This window comes from Macaca fascicularis, chromosome 10 (assembly GCF_037993035.2).
Source record: "Macaca fascicularis isolate 582-1 chromosome 10, T2T-MFA8v1.1".
NCBI classification, from domain to species: domain Eukaryota; kingdom Metazoa; phylum Chordata; class Mammalia; order Primates; family Cercopithecidae; genus Macaca; species Macaca fascicularis.
In genome coordinates this window covers 106,249,463-106,275,823 of record NC_088384.1, presented here as the reverse complement: position 1 = coordinate 106,275,823, position 26,361 = coordinate 106,249,463, and the positions used below count along the sequence as shown (strand labels likewise).

Below are 26,361 nucleotides of genomic sequence, written 5' to 3'. Positions count from 1 at the left end.
TGCAATCAACGTGCGAACGCAGATATTTCTTCAACATACTAGATTCATTTCCATGGAATATATACCCAGTGGTGGTTACTGGATTATACAGTAATTTATTTATTTATTTATTTATTTTTTGAGACAGAGTCTCACTTTGTTGCCCAAGCTGAAGTGCAGTGGCATGATCTCAGATTTCAGCTCACTGCAAATTCCACTTCCCAGGTCCAAGCAGCTCTTGTGCCTCAGCCTCCCGAATAGCTGGATTACAGATGTTTGCCACCACGCCCTAAAAATACAAAATAAAAAAAAATTTGTATTTTTAGTAGACAGGGTTTCGCCACGTAGGCCAGGCTAGTCTCAAACTCCTGACCTCAAGTGATCCACCCACCTCGGCCTCCCAAAGTGTTGGGATTACAGGTGTGAGTTGCCACACCCCGCCAGTAATTCTGTTTTTTAAGGGCTTAAAATAACCACCAATGTATTTGCTCATAATCCTGTGGGTGAGGAATTAGGACAGAGCATGAGGGGACAGCTTGTCTCTGCTCCAAGTGTCTACAGTGGCTTCTGTGCTGCATGTGTGGCACCTCAGCTCGGCTGGCCTGAGTGGCAGATGGCTGGCTGGATCATGTGTCTGCTGCCTTAGTTCCTCAGTGCTCCCTCTGGCAGTTTCTTACTCCCCATGTGGCCTCTGCACATGCTGCAAGTTGTCCCTTCAAGTGGCCTCTCCTCCTGGCCTCTCTTGCCTCGTGGCCTTGCCATGTGGTCTCAGAACAGTCTTTTTTTTTTTTTTTTTTTTTTTGAGACGGAGTCTCGCTCTGTCACCCAGGCTGGAGTGCGGTGGCCGGATCTCAGCTCACTGCAAGCTCCGCCTCCCGGGTTCACGCCATTCTCCTGCCTCAGCCTCCCGAGTAGCTGGGACTATAGGCGCCCGCCACCTCGCCCGGCTAGTTTTTTGTATTTTTTTAGTAGAGACGGGGTTTCACCGTGTTAGCCAGGATGGTCTCGATCTCCTGACCTCGTGATCCGCCCGTCTCGGCCTCCCAAAGTGCTGGGATTACAGGCGTGAGCCACCGCACCCGGCCTTTTTTTTTTTTAAACCTTGCACTTTTTGCAACCAGCACAGACTTCTTACATAGCTGCTAGCCTCCCCCAGAACACAAAAGTGGAAGCTGCTGCTTAAGACTTAAGCCAGCCGGGCGCGGTGGCTCACACCTGTAATCCCAGCGCTTTGGGGAGGCCAAGGCGGGTGGATCATTTGAGCTCAGGAGTTCATGACCAGATTGGCCAACATGGTGAAACCCCATCTCTACTAAAAATACAAAAATTAGCCAGGCATGGTGATGCGACTCTGTAATCCCAACTACTCGGAGGGCTGAGGCAGGAGAATCACTTGAGCCCGGGAAGCAGAGGCTGCAGTGAGCCGAGATCATGCCACTGCACTCCAGCCTGGGCAACAGAACAAGACCCTGTCTCAAAAAAGAAAAAAAAAAAAAACAGTTCACCATGGGGCCGAGCGTGGGGGCTCACGCCTGTAATCCCAGCACTTTGAGAGGCCAAAGCAGGAGGATCAGTTGAGGCCAGGAGTTCAAGACAAGCCAGTCAACACAGCGAGACCCCCATCTATAAAAAAAAGTCCAAAACTAGCCAGGCATGGTGGTGTGCATCTGCAGTCCCAGACATTCAGGAGATTGAGGCAAGAGGATCTCTTGGGCCCAAGAGGTCAAGGCTGCAGTGAGCCATGATTGTGTCACTGCACTCCAGCCTGGGTGACAGAGCAAGACCCTGTCTCTAAAAAGAAAAAAAAAAAATGTTCACCATGGACACGTATTACCTTATGATTGGTTGGGTGCAGAATGTTGCCGGGTCCTGTTTCCACACCTTGGCTGTGCTGTTCCCTTGCCTTTAACACCCTTCCTTTCCATCCCCAGCTGTAGAGATGCCCAGGGAAATGTTCCCTGAATGCCCAAGTCCATTACTGTCCCCTGCTCCAGGCTCTAGCTGGACTTCAGGCCTCTGGGCCTCACTCCATCCACCCTACTGGAGTTAGTGTTGTGCAATCTCCCTCTCCTGGGAACCCCTCTAGGGTCTGCCCAATCTAGGTCATCTCTGCCCCCACACACATACAGTGGAATCATGCAGGCGCTGAGTAGGTGCTCAGTGACTTGAGGGCCCACCCCACCTTCCCCACCCCACCCCCACCCCCACGCCCCACCACAGGCATCACGGGTTGCACTGCCTAGAATGGCCACAAGGTGGCGCGGAAGCCCCGCCTGCGATCTCTGCAACCTCTGAACTGGGAAACAGCTTCAGGTCGAGGCGCCTGAGGGCCAGAGACCCCCGGGAAGAGGGGGCCTCAAGCCCAGCTTTAAAGAGAAAGCTTACAGGCCGGGATTGGTGGCTCACGCTTGTAATCCCAGCAGTTTGGGAGGCCGAGGCGGGCGGATCACCTGAGGTCGGCGGGAGTTCGAGACCAGCCTGACCAATATGGCAAAACCCCATCTCTACTAAAAATACAAAACTTAGCCGGGCGTGGTGGTGCATGCCTGTAATCCGAGCTACTCGGTAGGCTGAGGCAGGAGAATCGCTTGAATCCGGGAGGCGGAGGTTGCGGTAAGCCAAGATCACGCCATTGCACTCTAGCCTGGGCAACAAGAGCGAAACTCAGTCTCAAAAAAAAAAGAGAAAGCTTACTGCCTACTCCCCTCCTCCTCAACTTCAAATTTTACTTCCTCTTCAAGTAAATGGACTTTAATTATAGGCGTGCCAGCACTGATAGCTGCAACAGTAGATCTCAGATCTTGTGTGAGTGAAAGATACCAGACACCAAGAACTTCCTGTGTGTTCCCATCTGTATAGAGCTCTAGAACAGGCTCATGAGGCTCATTTCCCATGAGGAAAATATCAGAACGGTGGTTGCCAGTTGCGGGAGAGCACAACTGGGGAGGGGACAAGGGTGCTCACTGGGGTGATGGTACGTGTTTCATGTGAGTTTCCTAGGGCCACCATGATAAGATACCACAAACCCAAAACAACAGAAATTTATTCTCCCTTGAAACCAGGGCCCTGCTCCCTCTGGAGGTTCTGGGGACGAATCCTTCCTTGCCTCGTCCATGGTGCTTGCCTGCCATTCATCATGTTCCTTGGCTCTAGCTGCATGACCCCAATCTCTGCCTTCATCTTCCAACAGCCTCCCCTTCCAGTGCCTTCTTCCCTCTGTGTGTGTTCACCTCCAAATCTCCCTCTCCTTTCTCTTATGTAAACACCACTCATTGGATTTACAGTGCACCCTACTCCAGAATGAGCTCGTCTTCAGTTGGGTTACATCTGCAAGCCCCTATTTCCAAATAAGGTCACATTCACAGGTCCCAGGGGTTGGGACTTGAACATATCTTCTTGGGGGACACAATTCAACCCACCGCATGTTTAATATCTTGGAGGGAGTCTGGGCAGTGCAGCTAGATGCATTTGTCAAAAGTAATCAAAAGTGGCTGGGCGCGGTGGCTCACACTTGTAATCCCAGTACTTTGGGAGGCTGAGGCGGGTGGATCACTTGAGGTCAGGAGTTCAAGACCAGCCTGGCCAACATGGTGAAACCCCATCTCTACTAAAAATACAAAAAATTAGCCAGGCGCGGTGGCGGGCGCCTGTAATCCCAACTGCTCAGGAGGCTGAGGCAGAAGAATCACTTGAACCCAGGAGGCAGAGGTTGCAGTGAGCAGAGATCACACCACTGTACTCTAGTCTTGGTGACAGAGCAAAACTCCATCTCAAAAAAAAAGTAATCAAAAGTACACCTAAGAGTTGTGCAGTTCATCAAATGTAAGCTTTACAGACAGAGAAACAAGTATTGGACTCTAGTTAATGACATGCACACTGACATCTTGAGGGGTATCTGCAGCTTACCCAATTAAATGTTAAAATGGGTGGGTCGTGGTGACTCTCACCTGTAATCCCAGCACTTTGGGAGGCCAAAGCGGGTGGATCACTTGAGGTCAGGAGTTCAAGACCAGCCTGGCCAACATGGTGAAACTTTGTCTCTACTAAAAATTAGCTGAACGTGGTAGCGCATGCCTGTAATCCCAGTTACTTGGAGACCGAGGTGGGAGAATCGCTCGAACCCAGGAGATGGATGTTGCAGTGAGCCGAGATCGTGCCACTGCACTCCAGCCTGGGTGACAGAGTGAAACTCCATCTCAAAAAAAGTAGATAAAAAAAAATAGACCGGGCGCGGTGGCTCAAGCCTGTAATCCCAGCACTTTGGGAGGCCAAGACGGGCGGATCATGAGGTCAGGAGATCAAGACCATCCTGGCTAACACGGTGAAACCCCGTCTCTTACTAAAAATACAAAAAAAATTAGCCAGGCGAGGTGGCGGGTGCCTGTACTCCCAGCTACTCGGGAGGCTGAGGCAGGAGAATGGCGTGAACCCGGGAGGCGGGGCTTGCAGGGAGCTGAGATCCGGCCACTGCACTCCAGCCTGGGCAACAGAGCCAGACTCCGTCTCAAAAAAAAAATTAAATAAATAAATAAATAAATAAATAAATAAAGATAAAAAATAAAACAGATTAGTGAATAAACAGAGGGAGAGCCCCACCAGTGCCACTTTTTTTGAGAATCTATCCTGAAGAGCTCAGCATGAATATAACTCAAGCCTGCTCCTCGCCACACTTTCATTTAGGCTTTTTTTAGGTAAGATCTCTGTAGCCTAGGCTCAAGTACATTGGCACCATCACAGCTCACTGCAGCCTCAACCCCGCAGACTCAGATGCCCTTCCCTCTGCCTCCCAAGTAGCTGGGACCACAGGCACATGCCACCATGCCAGGCTAGTTTTATTCATTTATTTATTTGGAGACAGGGTCTGTCACTGTCACCCAGGCTAGAGTGCAGTGGCACGATCACAGCTCACTGCAACCTCAACCTCCCCAGGCTCAAGCAGTCCTCACATCTCAGCCTCCCAAGTAGCTGGGACTACAGGCACCTGTAGTGCCACCACACCCAGCTAATTTTTTTGCATTTTGTAGAGACAGGATTTTGCCATGTTGCCCAGGCTGGTCTCAAACTCCTGGGCTCAAGTGATCCACCTACCTCGGCTTCCCAAAGTGCTGGGATTACAGGCCTGAGCAATCGTGCCCAGCCTAGTCATTTAAACATTTTAATGATGAAAACTATGGAAACCAACTCAGTGCTCAGCATTGCCACCCCCACTGGAGCACCTGGGGACTCAGCCTGAGGCTGTGGGAGGCATCGGGTGCGGGAAGCCTCTGAAATGAAGGGAAAGGTTGAACATGGTCGCATTTGCTTTATTACAGGAAGAATTATTCCAGCTTTCATCCAGTTCTCAGGGCCAGGCCGGTGACACCCACAGAGGGGAAGGCCCCCGGTCAGCTGGGTGCTGCGTGCCCACCAGGTACTGACATGCATACTCAGACCCCTCAAGAGGAAAGGGTGACCTCCTTAACCAGGAAGCCGGCGCTGGTCCCAGCCCTGCTGCCCAGAACGTGAGCAGCTGGGCCTCTGTTTCCTGGGCACTTATGCTGTGCCAGGCACTGCCCGAGGGGGTCGTTTTTCTTCATATATTTATTCCCTTCTCTTCTGGTACCTGCCATCCACCTCTTCTCACCCCCACTCAAAGGCAGCCATTCTGTCACTTTGTGTCTTTTTGCTGGAATGTGTCCCTGCAAAACACATGTGGCTACTTTGTGCATGAACACTTGTGTTAAGGGTTTTGTGGCTGTGGCTCCTCCACGGTCCTTTCTGTGAGCAGTCCCCAGTCTCAGCCGCCCAGTCCCTGGGGTAGACACCCAAGTGACCCCCAACTTGCCCCACCACAGATAAGGTCAGCTGCCGCCTCCTTGCACCCTCCAGGGCTGGCGTGAGGATGTCTCTGGGACTTTGGCTTGGGAATGGGTTGCAGGGGATGGGGGGACTAATCTGACTAAGTACCAGGTGCTCTACAGAAAGGCTATCCCCTCTCCACTCACACCAGCTGTGCCCAAGGGTTTTATATCCCGTATCTTCCACCACCACTTGGTACTATTCACCCTTTTTCTTCTTTCTTTTTTTTTTTTTTTTTTATGGAGACAGAGTCTTGCTTTGTCACCCAGGCTGGAGTGCAGTGGTGCAATCTCAGCTCACTGCAACCTCCACCTCCTGGATTCAAGCAATTCTCCTGCCTCAGCCTCCCAAGTAGCTGGGACTACAAGTACCCACCACTATACCTGGCTAATTTTTGTATTTTTAGTAGAGATGAGGTTTCACCATGTTGGCCAGGCTGGTCTCGAACTCCTGACCTCAGGTGATCTACCTGCCTCAGCCTCCCAAAGTGCTGGGATTTCAGGCGTGCACCACCACACCTGGCACTATTTACCTTTTATGTTATTTCTTTTTTTTAATTTTAAAATACTTTCAGACTTAAAGAAAAGTTACAAATACTTCAAATATTTCCCAAATGTTTTCATTTTACTACATTTGATGTATCATATCCTCCTCGTCTCTTTCTCTCTCTCTCCCCACACACACACACACACACACACACACACCTGCACACACGTGGTTTTTTGTTTGTTTGCTTTTTGAGACAGGGTCTCTCTGTCACCTTTTTAATTAGCCAGGCGTGGTGTTGCACACCTGTAGCCCCAGCTACTCAGGAGGCTGAGGTGGGAGGATCGCTTGAATCCAGGAGGTCGAGGCTGCAGTGAGCAGGTATCATGCCACTGTACTCCCTCCTGGGTGACAGAGTGAGATGCCATCTCCAAAGAAAAAACAAAACAAAAAGATGTCTGCAGTTGGGCATGGTGGCTCATGCCTGTAATCCCAGCACTTTGGGAGGCCAAGGCGGGTGGATCATGAGGCCAGGAGTTCAAGACCAGCCTGGCCAACATGGTGAAACCCTGTCTCTACTAAAAATACAAAAATTAACTGGGCGTGGTGGTGGGCGCCTGTAATCCCAGCTACTCGGGAGGCTGAGACAGGGGAATCACTTGAACCCAGGAGGCAGAGGTTGCAGTGAGCCGAGATCATGCCACTGCACTCCAGCCTGGGCAACACAGCAAGACTCTGTGTCAATAAATAAATAAATAAATAAATAATGTGAACTGTAAATGTGAGTTACATATTTAATTTAAAATTTTCTAGACCAGCCTGTGCAACATAGTGAGACCCCACCTCTATAAAAAAATTTAAAAATTAACTGGACATAGTGGTGCCTGCCTGTAGTCTCAGATAGTTGGGAGGCTGAGGCAGGAGGATTGCTTGAGCCCAGGAGTTCAAGGCTCCAGTGAGCCATGACTGCACTCCAGCCTAGGCAACAGAGCAAGACCTTGTCTCTAAAAATAAATATATATATATTTTTTGAGACAGAGTTTTGCGCTTGATGTCCAGGCTGTACTGCAGTGGCACTATCTCGGCTCACCGCAACCTCGGTCTCCTGGGCTCAAGCGATTCTCCTGTCTCAGCCTCCCAAGTAGCTGGTATTACAGGCATGCGCCACCACACATGGCTAATTTTGTATTTTTAGTAGAGATGGGGTTTCTCCATGTTGGCCAGGCTGGTCTCAAACTCCCAACCTCAGGTAATCCATCCGCCTCAGCCTCCCAAAGTGCTGGGATTACAGGTGTGAGCCACCGTGCCCGGCTTCTTTTTTTTTTTTTTTTTTTTTTAATTTTTGAGACAGAGTCTCACTCTGTCACCCAGGCTGGAGTGCAGTGGCGCGATCTCAGCTCACTGCAACCTCCGCCTCCCAGGTTCAAGCTATTCTCCTGACTCAGTCTCCTGAGTAGCTGGAATTACAGGCGCCCGCCATCACGCCCGGCTAATCTTTTTTTGTATTTTTAATAGAGACAGTGTTTCACCATGTTGGCCAGGCTGGTCTCAAACTCATGACCCCAGGTGTTCCACCTGCCTCGGCCTCCCAAAGTGCTCGGATTACAAACGTGAGCCACTGCGCCCAGCCAAGGGTTGTAGTTCTTACAGTCATTCTTTATCAGGTATATAAGCATGAGACTTCCCTTTTCATGGTCTTTCTCTATTTGTGAAGGTTTTCATTCTGACAACTGTCACAGATTTTTTTTATTGTGGTAAAATATTTAACAGAATATTTATCATTTTCACCATTAAGTGTAAAATTCAGTGGCATTAAATACATTCACACCAGGCACAGTGGCTCACACCCTCACACCTGTAATCCCAGCACTTTGGGAGGCCAAGGCGGGAGAATTACTTGAGCCCAATTGTTCAAGACCAGCCTGGGCAACATAGCGATACCCCCATCTCTACCAAAAAAAAATACAAGAAAAATCAGCCAGGCGTGGTGGCATGCACCTGTAGTCCCAACTACTCAGGAGACTGAGGTGGGAGAATCACTTGAGCACGGGAGGTCGAAGCTGCAGCGAGCTAGGATTGCACCACTGCAGTCCAGCCTGGGCAACAGAGTAAGACCTTGTCACAGAAAAAGAAAAGAAAAGAAAAGAAAACTCACAATGCTGTATACTTGTCATCACTCTCTGTATCCAAAACTTTTCTATCATCCCCGACACAAACTCTGTCCTCATTCAACAATTACCTCCTCTCTCCAGGTAACCTCTATTCTATTTTCCGTCTCTCAGAATCTGCCCATCCCAGGTACCTCATACAACATTGTCCTTGTGTGTCTGACTTCTTTCACTGAGCACAGTGTTTTCCAGGTCCATCGGTGTTGTGGTCTGTGTTGGAATTTTCTTCCTGGGACAAAACAAGGCCTGTCTGGACTCCAGGGCTGCCCCCGATCCCCCACACCCACCTGCCTCTCCCCTCCGCAGGCCTCGGCGCTTCTGTCTGTAGGTAGGGGAGGCCTGGGCGGCCTGCTGGGCTGGTCACCTGCCACCTTGCCGTCAGCGCCTTCCCTCGCGTTAAGTTCAGCCGGAAAACCGAAACCTCTGAACGCTGCAACAGGGACTCTCCCACAGGGAACGGGTTACAGAGACGATGGTGGAGGCAGAGGCCGTACCGGATGGGGAGGACGCTCCGAGAAAGAAATCGCAGCTGCAAAGAGCCACTGCCACCTGTAAGCTGGAGGGGCTGGTAAGGTTGCTGTAGCCCGGGGCCTGCGTCACTCCGCAAAGCCGGAGGCACAGGGGCCTGTCCCGGGGCGCTCTCCGACTGGGGCCTCCCGTTGGCCAATAGGAACTCACCGGACGGGAGCCTGGGAAAGGCGCCGCAGGGTCAGCTCCGGGGCAGACAGAACAGAGCTGCAGAGGGCGGGGCTTGGATCGGAAAGCAAAGAACGCCTGCCCCGGCCCGACAGACCCTCCCTCCCTGGTCGGCTCCTACCAGGCAGCCCCCACTGTGGCTCCAGCCCTGGCTTCTCGGACCCAGCTTCCTTCTGTCCCGCTGGCCTAGGGCGGAGCGCCTCCAGCTGTGGCCAGTGCCTCACCTGGCCTTTCTGCATCTCGGCTCATCCGTCCTCTGTGTAAGCAACGCCTGTATCCCATCCCTTCTGTCCGAAATGTCTCGGTGGTCTCCCTCTTCCAGACTGGCCCCCAGTGAGACGCCAGTGGTGCTGTCGTTTACAGAGTGGCCACAGTGCTACCATGAGACGTTAGTGGATGGCTGAGTCATGAACCAGAAAAGAGGGCAGAAAGAGGTGAGATGGGGCCCCAAGGCAGGGCCACTCCGTGGTAAGTGCAGGATCTCAAGGCAGACCCTGAGCTTAACAGAGATGTTGAGTGGTCACAATCAGGCCTCCAGCTCAGCCAATGGTCGGGCTCCATGTGGCACTGGGCCACAGAAATCAGCCTCCACTGAGGGTCTCCTGTGTGCCCAGCCGTATTTCCACATCAACCCCATCTCAGTTTGCAGGGCTCGCCGTAACACTGTGTGATTTAAACAACAGAGATTGTTGTCAAGGTGTGAGTGGGGCTGGTTTCTCCCGCAGCCTCTCCCGAGGCTTGTAGATGGCTGCCTTCTTGCTCTGGGCTTACATGGCCCTCCCTCTGTTTGTGTCTGTGTCCAAATTTCCTCTTCCTATGAAGACAACGATTATATTGGATTAGGGTCCACCCTAATGACCTCATTTTTACTTAATTACCTCTTTCCCCCCCCCACCCCCGGAAGAGGGAGTTTCACTTTGTGGGCCAGGCTGGGGTGCAGTGGTGCGATCTCGGCTCACTGCAACCCCTGCCTCCTGGTTTCCAGCAATTCTCCTGCCCCAGCCTCCTGGGTAGCTAGGATTACAGATGTGCACCACCACGCCCGGCTACTTTTTGTATTTTTCATAGAGATAGGGTTTCACCATGTTGGCCAGGCTGGTCTCAAACTCCTGACCTCAAATAATCTGCCCTCCTCGACTTCCCAAAGTGCTGGGATTACAGGTGTGAACCATTGTGCCTAGCCACTTAATTACCCCTTTAAAGGCCTTATTTCCAAATACAGTAACATTCGGAGGTACTGGGGGTTAGAATCTCAACATAATGATTTGGAGGGGTCATCATTCAGCCCATGGCACCCCCCAGTTTCACAAAGTGGGCATTATCGGCCCTGTTTTCCAAATGAGGAAACTGAGGCCCAGACGGTGGCTCGCTCAAGGCCACCCAGAACTGGGTCTCCTCAGGTCCAGGGCTCCCCACTCCCCACACCATGAGCAGGGCTGCTGCTCCACCTGCCAGCCCAGGGAATCTTCTGTCACTCTCTGTGACTGCCGCAGACCTTGGGAAATGGATTTCAATCCCTCCCTTCCTTTCGCTCTGCTGTGTGTAATAAGATGATGACCCACCATTTATTGGCTCTTTCCTACATGTGAGGCTCTTCTGCTAGCATTTCTTATGCATTCCATATGCACACAGGATACGGCTCCTCTGGCTCTGCTCAAGCCTCCTCAGAGACACCCTCCCCATGCACCCCACTTGCAACAATGCCTCCACCCACACCAACACGCCTCCTGCTTTATTTTCCTTTGTAGTGTCATCAATACCTGAAATTAGGCTGGGTACGGTGGCTCATGCCTGTTATCCCAGCACTTTGGGAGGCCGAGGTGGGTGAATTACTTGAGGACAGGAGTTCGAGACCAGTCTGGGCAACATGGCAAAATCCCACCTCTACTTATACAAAAATTAGCCAACGTGGTGGTGTGTACCTGGAGTCCCAGTTACTTGGCAGGCTGAGGCATGAGAATCACTGGAACCCAGGAGGTGGAGGCTGCAGTGACCAAGATGGCACCACTGCACTCCAACCTGGGTGACAGAGTGAGACTGTGTCTCAAAAATAAATAAATAAATAAAAATAATACCTGAAATTATGTCATATGCATGCTTATTGGTTTGTTGTGTTCTCTGCACTAGACTGTAAGCTCCAGGAGGGCAGGACCCAGGCCTTATCCCCTGCTGTATCCCTGGCACCTAGATGAGACTGTCAATCACTGACATCTTAGGTGCTCAATGTTGTTTCAATAAATTATTAAATAAAGTAATCCTTTCACCCAGCCCTCACCAATAATCTGTAACACGGGCCTTAGGATCCTTATTTTATTTTATCTTTTTGAGATGGAGTCTTGCTCTGTCACCCAGGCTGGAGTGCAGTGGCATGATCTCAGCTCACTGCAACCTCTGCCTCCCAGGTTCAAGCGATTCTCCTGCCTCAGCCTCCCGAGTAGCTAGGATTACAGGCACACGCCACCACACCCAGCTAATTTTTGTATTCTTAGTAGAGACAGAGTTTCACCATGTTGGCCAGGCTGGTCTCGAACTCTTGACCTTGTGATCTGCCCGCCTTAGTCTCCCAAAGTTCTGGAATTACAGGCATGAGCCACCGCACCTGGCCTAGGATCCTTGTTTTACAGAAGAAGAAAGTGAGGCTCAGAGAAAGTCCCAAATCCACCCAGGCTCACCCAGCTAGTAAATAGTGAAGCCAGAATTGGAACTCAGGTCTATGCTTGCAACCTCCACACTCAGGCCACCTTCTTGCCTTGACCTTCCTTCCAAATCTCTCCCTGCTCTCTGCCTCCCCAAACCACCCTCACACAATTACCCCGAACCTCTCTTATTCTAGAAATTCCCAATACGTAGCCAAGCTGGGCTGTAGTATCCCTTTGTGCCAGCAGGTGTCACCAGAGAATCCTGAAAGCCATAGTCCGCGGTCTTGCACTCCAGAGCACAGATAAACTCTCATTTACTTAATCACTTTTAAGGATATTTCCACAAAGGAAGGTGTGGCTGCATCCTGGCACCTGTGTTCATGTGCTGTGTGGTGAGAATTTCCCTGGGAATGGATTCCTAGAAATGCAATTGCAAAAGAGCAAAAAAAAATCTTTAAATTGCATAGATTTAAAGATTTGCTAAGCCTGGTTTACAACTGAGAAATGTGAGACCCAGAGAGGGGACATGGGTGACTCATGGGCACACAGCTAGTTAGTGGAAAGGCCAGATTTAGAACTAGTAGCACTAGCTCCTCTGGGCCAGGCGCGGTGGCTCACACCTGTAATCCCAGCACTTTGGAAGGCCAAGATGGGCAAATCACTTGAGCCTAAGACTTCCAGACCAGCCTGGTAGAGTGAGACCTTGTCTCTAAAAAGGTACAGAAAAAAAGTCAGCCAGGCACGGTGGTACACACCTGTAATCCTAGCACTTTTGGAGACCAAGGTGGGCAGATCACTTGAGTCCTAGAGTTTGAGATCAGCCTGGGCAACATAGACCATGTCTCTATAAAAAGTACATATATATATGTAATATATATGTATGTATTTATTTTATTTTAATAAAATATTTTATTTATATATGTATTTATATATTATACATATTTTTATATATAATATATATTATATATGATATATATATAACTGGAACTACAGATGTGTGCCACCACACCTGGAGATATATGGTGGAGATATATAAATATATATATAGAGAGATATATATTATATAGATCTCTCTCCAGGTGTGGTGGCATACATCTGTAGTTCCAGTTACTCAGGAGGCTGAGGTGGGAGGACTGCTAGAGCCCAAGAGGTCAAGGCTGCAGTGAGCCGTGATCACACCACTGCACTCCAGCCTGGGCAACAGAGTGAGACCCTATATCAAAAAGAACTAGCCTCCAGCCATGAATATTTCTACTGCACTTGGACGTTGCTCCCACCTAGGCTAAGGCAGAGTCTTTGTGCATGAATCTGTATGGAAGCCTGGATCTGACTGCTTCTTTGGTTATTCAAGCATCCATTTATTCATTAGGCAAACTGCAATGGTGGGATACAGGCTCCATGCTATAAGAAAGGTTCAAATAACAACTGCCTCCTAGTCAAAAAAAATAGTTTGTTTTCCTCTCTTATATTAATCTGAATGAAAGTGATCCAGAGGCCGGGCGCGGTGGCTCACGCCTGTAATCCCAGCACTTTGGGAGGCCGAGGCGGGCGGATCACAAGGTCAGGAGATCGAGACCACAGTGAAACCCCGTCTCTACTAAAAATACAAAAAATTAGCCGGGCGCGGTTGTGGGCGCCTGTAGTCCCAGCTACTCGGGAGGCTGAGGCAGGAGAATGGCGTGAACCCGGGAGGCGGAGCTTGCAGTGAGCCGAGATCGCGCCACTGCACTCCAGCCTGGGCGACAGAGCGAGACTCCGTCTCAAAAAAAAAAAAAAAAAAAAAAGAAAGTGATCCAGAGCTGCATAGTTGCTTTACGGTGTCAGGAGCCCAGTCGTTTGCCATCTTGTGCTTTTTTTCTTGTTGAAGACAACTGGCAGTTTCCATCTCATGGTCCAAAATGGCTGCCCAAGGCTGGACACGGTGGCGCATGCCTATAATCCCAGCACTTTGGGAGGCCAAGGTGGGCGGACCTCTTGAGCTCAAGAGTTCGAGACCAGCCTGGGCAATATGGTGAAACCTCATCTCTACAAAAATAATTAACCAAGCGTGGTGGCAGGTGCCTGTCGTCCCAGCTACTTGGGAGGCTGGGTGGATCGCTTGAACCTAGGAGGCAGAGGTTGCAGTGAACTGACATCTTATGTTATAATATTATATAATATTTATATTATATATTAGATAATATATTTATAATTTTATATATTATATTATATATTTATAACATATATTATTATAATTATAAATATAATTATAATTATATTATAATTTTTATTATAATATGTATCTCTCTCCAGGTGTGGTGGCACACATCTGTAGTTCCAGTTACTCAGGAGGCTGAGGTGGGAGGACTGCTAGAGCCCAGGAGGTCAAGGCTGTAGTGAGCCATGATCACACCACTGCACTCCAGCCTGGGAGACAGAGTGAGACCCTATCTCAGAAAAAAAAACCTATGTTGACTTCTAGTCAGATTTAGAACTAGTAGCACTAGCTCCTCTGGGCCAGGCGCAGTGGCTCACACCTGTAATCCCAGCACTTTGGAAGGCCAAGATGGGCAAATCACTTGAGCCTAAGAGTTCAAGACCATCCTGGTAGAGTGAGATCTTGTCTCTAAAAAGATACAGAAAAAAAGTCAGCCAGGCACGGTGGTACACACCTGTAATCCTAGCACTTCTAGTCAACATAGTACTGGTAGTTCTAGCCAGTCAACATAATACTGATAGTTCTAGTTAGAGCAATTAGGAGTGAAAAAGAAATCAAAGCCATCCAAACTGAAAAGAAGAAGTAAAATAATCTCTGCTCTCCAATGATACAATCTTATATGTAGAAACCCTAAAAATTTCACAAACTAAGAAAAAACTGTTAGAATTAATAAATAAATTCAGCAAAGTAGCAAGATACAAAGTCAGCACACAAAAATCAGTTACTTTTCTCTACACTGACAGTGAGTGATCTGAAACAAAAATTATAAAAACAATTTCATTTACAATAGCATCAAAAAGAAGAAAATCCTTAGGTATTAATCCAAACAGTGAAAAACTTTTACAATGAAAACTACAAAACAGGCCAGGCTTGGTAGCTCCTGCCTGTAATCCCAGCACTTTGGGAGGCCAACGTGGGTGGATCACCTGAGATCGGGAGTTCAAGACCAGCCTGCCCAACAAGATGAAACCCCACCTCTGCTAAAAATACAAAAAATTAGCCAGGCGTGGTGGCACTCACCTGTAGTCCCAGCTACTCGGGAGGCTGAGGCAGGAGATTCACTTGAACCTGGGAGGCGGAGGTTACAGTGAACCAAAATCATGCCACTGCACTCCAGCCTGGGTGACAGAACAAAACTCCATCTCCAAAATAATAATAATAATAATAATAAGTGTTGGTGTAGAGAAATTGGAACCCTTGTGCACTGTTGGAATATAAAATGGAACAGCCAGGCCGGACATGGTGGCTCATGCTTGTAATCCCAAGACTTTGGGAGGCCGAGGCAGGTGGATCACTTGAGGTCAGGAGTTCAAGACCAGCCTGGCCAACATGGTGAAACCTGTCTCTACTAAAATGCAAAAATTAGCTGGGCATGGTGGCACACACCTGTAATCCCAGCTACTCGGGTAGCTGAGTCAGGAGAATGGCTTGAACCTGGGAGGCAGAGGTTGCAGTAAGCCGAGATCACACCACTGCACTCCAGCCTGGGCAACAAAAGGGAAACTCTGTCTCAAAAAAACAAACAAATAAATAAATAAAATTTAAAAATGGAACATCCAGAGTGGAAAACAATATGGCGGTTCTTCAACAAATTAAACACAGAAATTACCATATGATCCAGCAGTTCCACTTCTGAGTATATACCCAAAAGAACTGAAAGCAAGATCTTGAAGAAATATTTGTACACCCATATTCATTAGCAACAGTATTTACGATAGCTAAAAAGTGGACACAACCTGAGTGTCCATCATCATTGATCACAAATGAACAAACAAGCAAAATGTGGTCCTTCAGCCTTAAAAAGGAAGTTCTGACTCAAGCTATAATGTGAATGAAAGAGAGAGAGAGAGAGAAGAAGAAAAGAGAAGAGAAGAGAAGAGAAGAGAAGAGAAGAGACGAGACGAGACGAGACGAGACGAGACGAGACGAGACGAGAAGAGAAGAGAAGGGAAGAGAAGGGAAGAGAAGGGAAGAGAAGGGAAGAGAAAGGAAGAGAAGAAGAAAGGTCGGCTGCTTTTAAAATGAGCTGACCCTGAGCCAGGCTTCTAGGAGACAGAGGTGACTCAGCAGAGGCCCCACCCTCAATTCACATGGGGAGACATTCCGGGGCAGCCTCCTGCTGACGTGTCTCAGCACATAATCACAAAGAGCCAATCACGCATGAGTCAGAAGCAGTTGTATCCCTAAGTCATAAAGCAGCAGCTAGGCCCAAGATTCCTGGCATCCTTCCAATCCCACCTCCCCCGCCCTAGTTACCCAGGAGCAAAAGAAGCAGAGGGAAGCAACAGGGCACAGTGTGACTACGTGCTTGATCTGTCTCTTCCTAATGGGCATACAGGTTGGTTCCAGTTTCCAGCGATCCTAAACACACTTGGCTGGACCTCCCGGTGCCTACAGAGGTGGGATTTTTGCAACATAGGTGGGGGGAAATGGAACTGCTAGGACGAATTGTACATTCATGGGAGCACTATTGCAACAGAAAAAGGCATGCCTCTTCAGTTTACTTACAGGTCAGGATTTCTAACCTTGGCCCCACTGACATCCTGGACTGGGTCATTCTTTGTTGTTGGGCTCTAGGGGGACCGTCCTCTGTAGCATGTTTAGCAGCATCTGTGGCTTCTACCCGCTAGATGCCAGTAAATCACCAACCCCAGTTGTGATAACCAAAAATTTCTCCAGACATTGCCAAATGTCCCCTGGGAGTCAAAATCACCCCAGACTGAGAACCATTGCTGTAACTGTACAGAGCCTATGAGGAGGATTTCTAAGCACAGATTCTTTAAACAGATTTTATGTGTTACTGACTTTCTTCTCTTTGGGCAGAAGGACATTTTACCTCTTTAGAAGGGGTGCAATGACATTGATAGTCACTAGTTTAAGAATACGAGATGTCCCTTGCAAGCAGACTCAGAGGAAAAAAAAAAAGGGTCTCAGGTCCTAATTGGGATAAATAACAAGATTTGAATCTGAACAATAGAAATTAAATTATAGGCCAGGCACAGTGGGTCACGCCTCTAATCCCACCACTTTGGGAGGCCGAGGCAGGCAGATCACGAGGTCAGGAGACCGAGACCATCCTGGCCAACATGGTGAAACCCCATCTCTACTAAAAAAAGTTACAAAAATTAGCTGGGTGTGGTGGTGTGTGCCTGTAGTCCCAGCCACTCGGGAGGCTGAGGCAGGAGAATCGCTTGAACCTGGGAGGCGAAAGTAGCGGTGAGCCAAGATCGCGCCATTGCACTCCAGCCTGGGCAACAAGAGCCAAACTCCCTCTCAAAAAAAAAAAAAAGAAAGAAAGAAAGAAAAGAAAAGAAATTAAATTATAACGTTGCACCAATGTGACATTTTCTGATCTTAAAAACTATACAGAGTTCCTGTAAGAGAATGTCTTTGTTCTTAAGAAATACACACGGAAGAATTTAGGCTAAAAAGGCATTATGATGTCTGTAACTGACTCCCAAATGGTTCCGAAAAATAGTACACACAGAGAGATAGAAGGATAAATCACGTGTAGCAAAATGTTGATAATTAGGGTGTTGAGAGTTTATTGTACTGTTCTTGCAACTTTTCTGTAAATTTGAAAAAAGATTGATTATTTTTTAAAGGCATTTTTTAGAAACTCACCTATGTTTTGTTCTAGTTTTTACAGCATAGTTTTAATCTGTCATTCCCACCTGCTCCCAGGAAAAGGAAAAACATCATTGTATGATTGTGCTCAGGATCTAGGCACAATCAGGGCACAGTCCCAAGAGGCTTCCAGAAACGGGTTCTCAGTGTAAGTGTGGCAGGCAGGAATATCTCTTGAGTATTTGTAAAATGCCTGGAAAGAAATTCCACCAAACATTAACAGTGGGTGGTCATAGTCCTGTTGTCTATTGTCTCCGCTCTGTAACCACCCTCTCCCTGCACCTGCCCCTCCCCGGTTTTGTTCAAAGGTCCACCCCTTCCCCAGGCAGCCCACGTGCCTCAGGGAAGTGACCCCATTCCCTGCCCCACCTTGGAGGGCCGGATAAGTCAAAGGGTAATCTTATCCCTCTGCTAGTGAGTACAAATGAGGTCTGGGGTCCAACAAGGAGCAAGGAGCAGTTTCCTGGAAGCCCTGGGCTGATGTTTGACTTGCTCTGAGATAGAATAAATGGGAGAAAGAGACTTTATGGGACATCTGGGCCTAGGGCTCCTGGATGCTGTGCTGAAAACACCACATACAGAAGCTAGTCTAACCTTCTGGATGATAAGAGCCCAGATGCAGCACTGAGATGCCGCAGCCAACAACCAGCTATCTGAATCCCATCTGAATCCCATGTCACCAAGAGTGAGGCCACCTTGGCCTGGCCAGCACAGCTGAAAGCCAGAAGCAGCCACATGCACAAGCCCAGGTGAAACCCACAGAGGAACCACCAGCCAACACACAGAATTGCAAGCAGTAACAACTCGATGTTCTTAAGCAACTCAGATTAAGACAACAATTTTTTTTTTTTTTTTTTTTTTTTTTTTTTGAGACGGAGTCTGGCTCTGTCACCCAGGCTGGAGTGCAGTGGCCGGATCTCAGCTCACTGCAAGCTCCGCCTCCCGGGTTTTTTACGCCATTCTCCTGCCTCAGCCTCCCGAGTAGCTGGGACTACAGGTGCCCACCACGTCGCCCGGCTAGTTTTTTGTATTTTTTTTTTTAGTAGAGACGGGGTTTCACCGTGTTAGCCAGGATGGTCTCGATCTCCTGACCTCGTGATCCGCCCGTCTCGGCCTCCCAAAGTGCTGGGATTACAGGCTTGAGCCACCGCACCCGGCCAAGACAACAATTTTAAAATGAACCAGGCCTGGCCAGGTGCGGTGCTCATGCCTGTAATCCCAGCACTTTGGGAGGCCGAGGCTGGCAGATCACCTGAGGTTGGGAGTTCGAGACCAGCCTGACCAACATGGAGAAACCCCGTCTCTACTGAAAATACAAAATTAGCCAGGCATGGTGGTGCATGCCTGTAATCCCAGCTACTCGGGAGGCTGAGGTAAGGTTATAACATGGCCTGGCATGCAGTAAGTGCTCAATAAATGTTCACCATTATTGTTGATCATGCATTTCTGATCTCGTCCCCTATGCCATTCACTATGAGGGCTCGTGATGACAGGCAAGAAACAAGTAATTTACTAGGGAAATAATTGGGTAACTCTCAGGAACACCAGGATGGCTAGAGAGCCTAGGAAAGCAGTTTGGACACTGGAGGCCAAAAAGAAGGACTCGTGCCTGCCATGTGTGCGGCAGAAGCTTCCGAGTATCAACTATTAATAATATCATTTTCCTTTCTTATTATTAATAGAACCCCAGCTTTTTAGATGGTCTCCATAGAGAACAACTACATTCTCTAGCCTCCTGTACAGCAGAGAGTGCCATGTGACTAAGACCAAGTTCTAACCAGTAGGATCAAAGCAGGGAAATGTTGCCTTCTTTGCCCCTTCCTGCTGGCTGGAATATGACATAATGGCTGGAGCATGAGTGACCTTCTTGGGCCCTGAGGTGGAAGCCACCTGTTGGTTGACTGACCAGATGGAGGAGTGACCAGATAGAAGGGGACCTGGCAATTGTGGATTCTGCCACACTACCTCTGGTCCCCTCTATCTACGTGAAAGGAAAAGAAATGTCTGCCGTGTTTGTGCGTGTGTGTCTGCGTAGTGTGTGTGTGTCTGCCAAGTTTGTGTGTGTGTCTGTGTAGTGTGTGTGTGTCTGCCATGTTTGTGTGTGTGTGTCTGTGTAGTGTGTGTGTGTCTGCCATGTTTAAGCCACTATAACTTTGGGATATCTGTGGCTTATCAGATCTAATCCAAACAAATGCACCTCTATGTCACCCTCACAGATAAGAAGATTGATGCAAGGGAACTGCAGTTGTGGCCATAACACAAAGATAGCTCCAACCACCACCAACACGGATTGAGCTCGGCCCCAACCTTCCTGGCCTCCTGGCCTTTTATTGCCCACTAATTCCTCTAGATTCCTAATGACTCCCATTCCCTGCATGCACATCAGGTACAGTCACACCTCCTGGCCTTTACTCTTGCCATACCCACTGTCCAACTTCCCTACCTTATCTTTTGTTTTGTTTTGTTTTTTGAGACGGAGTCTTGCTCTGTCGCCCAGGCTAGAGATTAGTAGCGTGATCTCGGTTCACTGCAACCTCTGCCTTCCGGGTTCAAGCCATTCTCCTGCCACAGCCTCCCCAGTAGTTGAGATTACAGGCACAGGCACGTGCCACCACACCCAGCTAATTTTTGTGTTTTTAGTAGAGATGGGGTTTCCCCATGTTAGCCAGGCTGGTCTCAAACTCCTAGCCTCAAGTAATCCACCTGCCTCGGTCTCCCAAAGTGCTGGGATTACAGGTGTGAGCCACCACGCCTGGCCCCTTACCTTACCTTTCCTCTCTGGTAAAAACATTGGACAAGTTGGCTGGGTGCGGTGGCTCACGCCTGTAATCCCAGCACTTTGGGAGGCCAAGACAGGTGGATCACAAGGTCAGGAGATTGAGACCATCCTGGCTAAAACAGTGAAACCCTGTCTCTACCAAAAATACAAAAAAAGTAGCCGGGCATGGTGGCGGGCACCTATAGTCCCAGCTACTCGGGAGGCTGAGGCAGGAGAATGGCATGAACCCCAGAGGCGGAGGTTGCAGTGAGTCAAGATTGCGCCACTGCATTCCAGCCTGGGCGACAGAGTGAGATTCTGTCTCAAAAAAGCAAAAAAAAAAAAAAAAAAACATTGGACAAGTTAACTTCTCTGAGCCTCCGTTTCCTCTTCTGGAAAATGGGGCCAAATAGCAAGTTGTATGCAAAGTGCCTGACACAGAGTAACAGCCACCTTCAAACACAGTTCCCCACACCTTTCTCCCTGATCCTTCCCTAATCTCAGGCCCCACACTCTGCAAGCAAGAAAAAATATAGCAAAATAAAAACGAGAATCCAGGCCGGGTGCGGTGGCTCATGCCTGTAATCCCAGCACTTTGGGAGGCTGAGGTGGGCGGATCACCTGAGGTCAGGAGTTGAAGACCAGCCTGAACAACATGGAGAAACCCTGTCTCTACCAAAAAATACAAAATTAGCTGGGCGTGGTGGTGCATGCCTGTAATCCCAGGTAGTCGGGAGGCTGAGGCAGGAGAAGCGCTTGAACCCAGGAGGCAGAGGTTGTTGTGAGCCAAGATCGCGCCATTACACTCCAGCCTGAGCAAAAAGAGTGAAACTCCGTCTCAAAAAAAAAAAAAAAAAAAAAAAAAAACAACCCAGAATCCATTGGATTCGTATAGCAGTGAAGTTCAAAGGAGAGTTTCAGTTCAGGTAAGGTTTGTTCTAGTGGCTCAGTGCTAACCGTAATAGCTAAAATTTATTGAAGACGGGTGTAGTGGCTCACACCTGTAATCCTAGCACTTTGGGAGGCCAAGGCAGGTGGATCACTTGGGGTCAGGAGTTTGAGACCAGCCTGGCCAACATGACAAAAACCCATCTCTACTAAAAACACAAAAATTAGCCCAATGTGGTGATGGGCAGTTCTAATCCCAGCTACTTGGGAGGCTGAGGTAGGAGAATCACTTGTACCCCGGAGGCGGAGGTTGCAGTGAGCCAAGATCGAGCCATTGCACTCCAACCCGGGTGACAGAGCGAGACTCTGTCTCAAAAAAATAAAATAAAATTTATTGAGGGTTTACAATATGTCAGGCACTTCTAACAACTATGTATGTATTAACTTGTTTATCTTCATAACAACCTTATGAAGCAGGCATTCTGCTAGGATCCCCATTTTTCCAGGAGGAAACTGACATCCTAACAGTAAATAATTTGTCCATGGTCACACAGCACACAAGTGATGGAGCTGAGACTTAACCTAAGTCTGTCTGACTGGAAAGGTAGGGCTGCTTTCAGGTGAAACTTGATCCAGCCACTTAACAGTCTCAGCAAGGACTTGGTTTCTCTTGGTCTCTCCTTTTTGCTTCCTCTAATGTTGGACTCACTCTGAGGATGATGCCTTCATGTCTGCCAGCAGATTCTGATGAGACTTGCTTCCTTATTCACATCCCAATTCCATACCAGGATCCTGAAGTCCACTGTGATAGACCATCTTAAGTCACATGCTCATCTCTGAATCAATCACTGCATCCCAGGGGACTGGACGATGTTGCTTGGCTTGTGCTAAATTCAGGGGCTGAGAACAGGGGCAGCAAGAGAGATTCCTCCAAAAATTCAGGGCTTTTTTTTTGTTTTAATTTTTTGAGATGTTTTGAGCCCACAATTCCTGTGGGCTCAAAGCCCACTTCTTAGCAGCCCACATATTCAATCAAATCATTAAAATACATCTGTGATAGAGGATTTTTAGGGCAGTGAAACTTCTCTGTCTGGTAACTACAATGGTGGATCCACGTCATTACACATTTGCCCAGGCCCACAGAATGTACACCAAGAGTGAACTCCAACGCAAACTATTGACTTTGGGTGGTAATGGAGTGTCAATGTAGCTTTATCAATTAACAAATGTGGCCGGGCGCGGTGGCTCAAGCCTGTAATCCCAGCACTTTGGGAGGCCGAGGCAGGCGGATCACGAGGTCAGGAGATCGAGACCATCCTGGCTAACACAATGAAACCCCGTCTCCACTAAAAATACAAAAAAATTAGCCGGGCGTGGTGGTGGCGCCTGTAGTCCCAGCTACTCGGGAGGCTGAGGCAGGAGAATGGCAGGAACCCGGGAGGCGGAGCTTGCAGTGAGCCGAGATCGCGCCACTGCACTCCAGCCTGGGCGACAGAGCGAGACTCCGCCTCAAAAAAAAAACAAAAAACAAACAAACAAACAAAAACAATGTACTACTCAGAGGCCAGGGGCAGTGGCTCACGCCTGTAATCCCAGCACTTTGGGAGGCTGAAGTGGGAGGTTTGCTTGAGCCCAGGAGTTCAAGACCAGCCTGGGCAACATAATGAGACCCCATCTGTACAAAAAATAAATTAGCCAGGCATGGTGGTGTGTACCTGTAATCTGAGCTACTTGGGAGGCTGAGGTAGGAGGATTGTTTGAGCCTAAGAGGTTGAGGTTACAGTGAGCCGTAACGGTGCCACTGCATTCCAGCCAGGGAGACAAATAGAGAGACCCTGTCACAAATAAAAAAGTTTTTTAAAAAAAATCAAGTCTGGACTAGGCGCAGTGGCTCACGCCTGTAATCCCAGCACTTTGGGAGGCCAAGACGGTTGGATCACCTGAGGTCAGGAGTTCGAGACTAGCCTGACCAATATGGTGAAAACTCATCTCTACTAAAAATACAAAAAATTAACTGGTGTGGTGGCGCACATTTGTAATCCCAGCTACTTGAGAGGCTGAGGCAGGATAATTGCTTGAACCCAAGAGGAGGAGGTTGTAGTGAGCCAAGATCACACCACTGCACTCCAACCAGGGCAACAGAGTAAGACTCCACTCAAAAAAAGAAAAAAAAATACAAAAAATTAACTGAGCGTGGTGGCCCATGCCTGTAATTTGCCTGTAATCCCAGCTACCTGGGTGGCTGAGGTGGGAGAATCACCTGAGCCCGAGAGTTCAAGGCTGCAGTGAGCCATGATCACACCACTGCACTCCAGCCTGGACGAAAGAATGAGACCCTATTAAAAAAAAAAAAAGTGTATGTCAAAGAACATGATCTAGAAAGTTAAAAGACAACCAACAGAATGACAGAAAATATGTCATAAATCCTATATCTGATAAGGGATTAATAGCCATAATATATCAATAACTCTTACAGTTCAAGAAAAAAACCAATAACTGAATTTGAAAAAAGGCAGAAGATTTGATTTTTTTGTTTGTTTGTTTTTGATATGGAGTTTCGCTCTTGCTGCCCAGGCTGGAGTGCAATGGCGTGGTCTCGGCTCACTTGGATCACTTGCCTCCCACGATCAAATGATTCTCCTGCCTCAGCCTCCCAAGTAGCTGGGATTACAGGCATGAGCCACCGCATCTGGCCAAGGCAAAGGATTTTAATAGATATTTCTCCAAAAAAGATATACGTGGCTGGGCATGGTGGTGCATGCCTGTAATCCCAGCACTTTGGGAGGCCGAGGCAGGTGTATCACCTGAGGTCAGGAGTTCACAACAGCCTGACTAACATGGTGAAACTCCGTCTCTACAAAAAAATTAGCCGGGCCTGATGGTGCATGCCTGTAATCTGAGCTACCGAAAAAAAAAGGGGCAATTCTGACATGTGCTACAACATGGATGAACCTTGAAAACATTATGCTAAGTGAAAGAAGCCTGACACAAAAGGCTTCATATAATTATATAATCCTATTACATTGAAATGTCCAGTAGAAGCAAGTCCTTAGAAGTAGAAAGTAGATTAATGGTTACCAGGAGCTGGGGAAAGAGGGAAGTGAGGGAGTAACTGCTAATGGATATGGGGTTTCTTTTGGGTGTACTGAAAATGTTCTGGAACTAGATAGTCGTGATGATTACACAACTGTGTGAATATACTAAAAACCACGGAATTTACTTTAATAGGGTTCACTTTATACTTTAAAAGGTATGAAATTTATATCTCTTGGCCGGGCACGGTGGCTCATGCCTGTAATCCCAGCACTTTGGGAGGCCAAGGTGGGCAGATCACAAGGTCAGGAGTTCGAGACCAGCCTGGCCAACATGGTGAAACCCCATCACTACTAAAAATACCAAAATTAGGCAGGCATTGCGGGCACCTGTAATTTCAGCTACTCAGGAGGCTGAGGCAGGAGAATTGCTTGAAACCAGAAGGCAAAGGTTGCAGTGAGCCGAGATCACGCCACTGCACTCCAACCTGGGTGATAGAGCTTGAGACTCCGTCTCAAAAAAAAAAAAAAAGAAAAAGTAAGTCAGATCATGTCATCATGTCATTCCTCTACTCAAAACCCCATAGGGAAGGGACTTCCCAGTTCATTTTAAGTAACCGGCTCCCCCATGCCCTTTAGGTCTTGGATCCAATGTCATCTTCTTAAACAGGACTTCCCTAACCTTCACCCCCACCTCCCAAGAAAGCAGGGATTCTGCCATGTTCCCTGCTGTTTCCCTGGGTCGGGTTGGTGCTTAATAAATGTGTTCAGTGAAAGAATGAAGGAATGAGTTATCTCAGGCAGTCTGTCCATCAACCATCGGGTGCTGGCCACTGTGAGGGTCTCTGGACACCAGCAGTAACCAGCCACCCTACCCTGTTTGGAGGCTGTGGGATGCGAGTAGAGAGCTTTAGAAGGTGTTTACCTGAAATCTGACAACCAGCCCCCACCAAAGCCACCAAACCCCCCCTCCAGCCTTAAGCTCCTGGGTTAAAAAATCCAACTGTTGGATTAACTGTGCTGTTAATACATGATGCAAAACCAGCCAGCTTCACCAGAATTCACCAGGACTTGGGTTGCAACCCATCCCTGCCACTGAAAGGTGGCTTTTCCTTCCTGGGAGGAGGTGTGGGAAAGAAACGGAGGGAGCATAGGCCTGGTGGGGGACAGTGGCTCTCTATGGCAGGAACACTCAGGAAACAGCCCTGGGGTGACTGGTAGTGCAGGAATCCAGGACTTAAACCCTCAGAGAACCTGGATTCTGGAAGGGACTCTTACCTCCCCTCTCTGCTCCCCTCAGCACCTCTCAGGACCTTCCACAGCCTCTAGGGAGGCTCCTATGTGATCTCACTGTATGGATTTTTTTTTTTTTTTTTTTTTTTTTGAGACCGAGTCTCACTCTTGTCACCCAGGTTGGAATGCAATGGCACCATCTCGGCTCACTGCAACCTCCACCTCCCAGGTTCAAGTGATTCTCCTGCCTCGGCCTCCCAAGTAGCTGGGATAAGTAACCTGGCTAATTTTTGTATTTTTAGTAGAGACAAGGTTTCACCATGTTGGCCAGGCTGGTCTCAAACTCCTGGCCTCAGGTGATCCACCGGTCTTGGCCTCCCAAAGTGCTGGGATTACAGGCGTGAGCCACCGCGTCCAGCCTGTATGGAATTTCTATGAGCAATTATTGCATACTTTGTTGTCAGTTAGACCTGGGGTAAATCCCTGCTGCTGTCATTTATCTGCTGAAGTACTAAACGCATCTGGCTGAGCCTTCATTCATTCATCAGGCATTTATTGAGCTTCTACCATGTGCCAGCCCCAATCTTGGCACGGGGGCTCTGCTGTGACCAAAGCTGTTCTCTGCCCTCAGGAGCTTGCTCTCTGATAGGAGAGACAGGGACTGCAAGCTCAATCCCCACCACAAGCGCTGTGAAGACAAAACAGGGTGATGTCACAGTGACTGGAGGAGGGGGCACCTTTGAGCAGGGTGGTGGTGGTGGGGCTCTCTGAGGAGGCAATACCATTGGTGTTTAAGAGTCAAATAAATGTTGCTTGTCTA

The 26,361-nt window shown here is 48.5% G+C and overlaps 2 long non-coding RNA genes across 2 annotated transcripts; one reads left to right on the top strand and one right to left on the bottom strand.

Annotated features, from left to right (window-relative positions):
* Positions 1 to 25: 25 nt before the first annotated feature.
* LOC135965671 (uncharacterized) lies at positions 26 to 9,090 on the bottom strand. Its single transcript, XR_010578731.2, has 2 exons — positions 8,759 to 9,090; positions 26 to 268 (listed from the first exon to the last, which is right to left on the bottom strand). It is a non-coding gene; the product is annotated as an uncharacterized lncRNA (long non-coding RNA).
* On the top strand, positions 5,221 to 11,248 carry LOC123567152 (uncharacterized). The gene is made up of 5 exons (XR_012419544.1): positions 5,221 to 5,389; positions 8,925 to 9,022; positions 9,142 to 9,427; positions 9,531 to 9,601; positions 10,916 to 11,248. It is a non-coding gene; the product is annotated as an uncharacterized lncRNA (long non-coding RNA).
* The last annotated feature ends 15,113 nt before the right edge of the window (positions 11,249 to 26,361 follow it).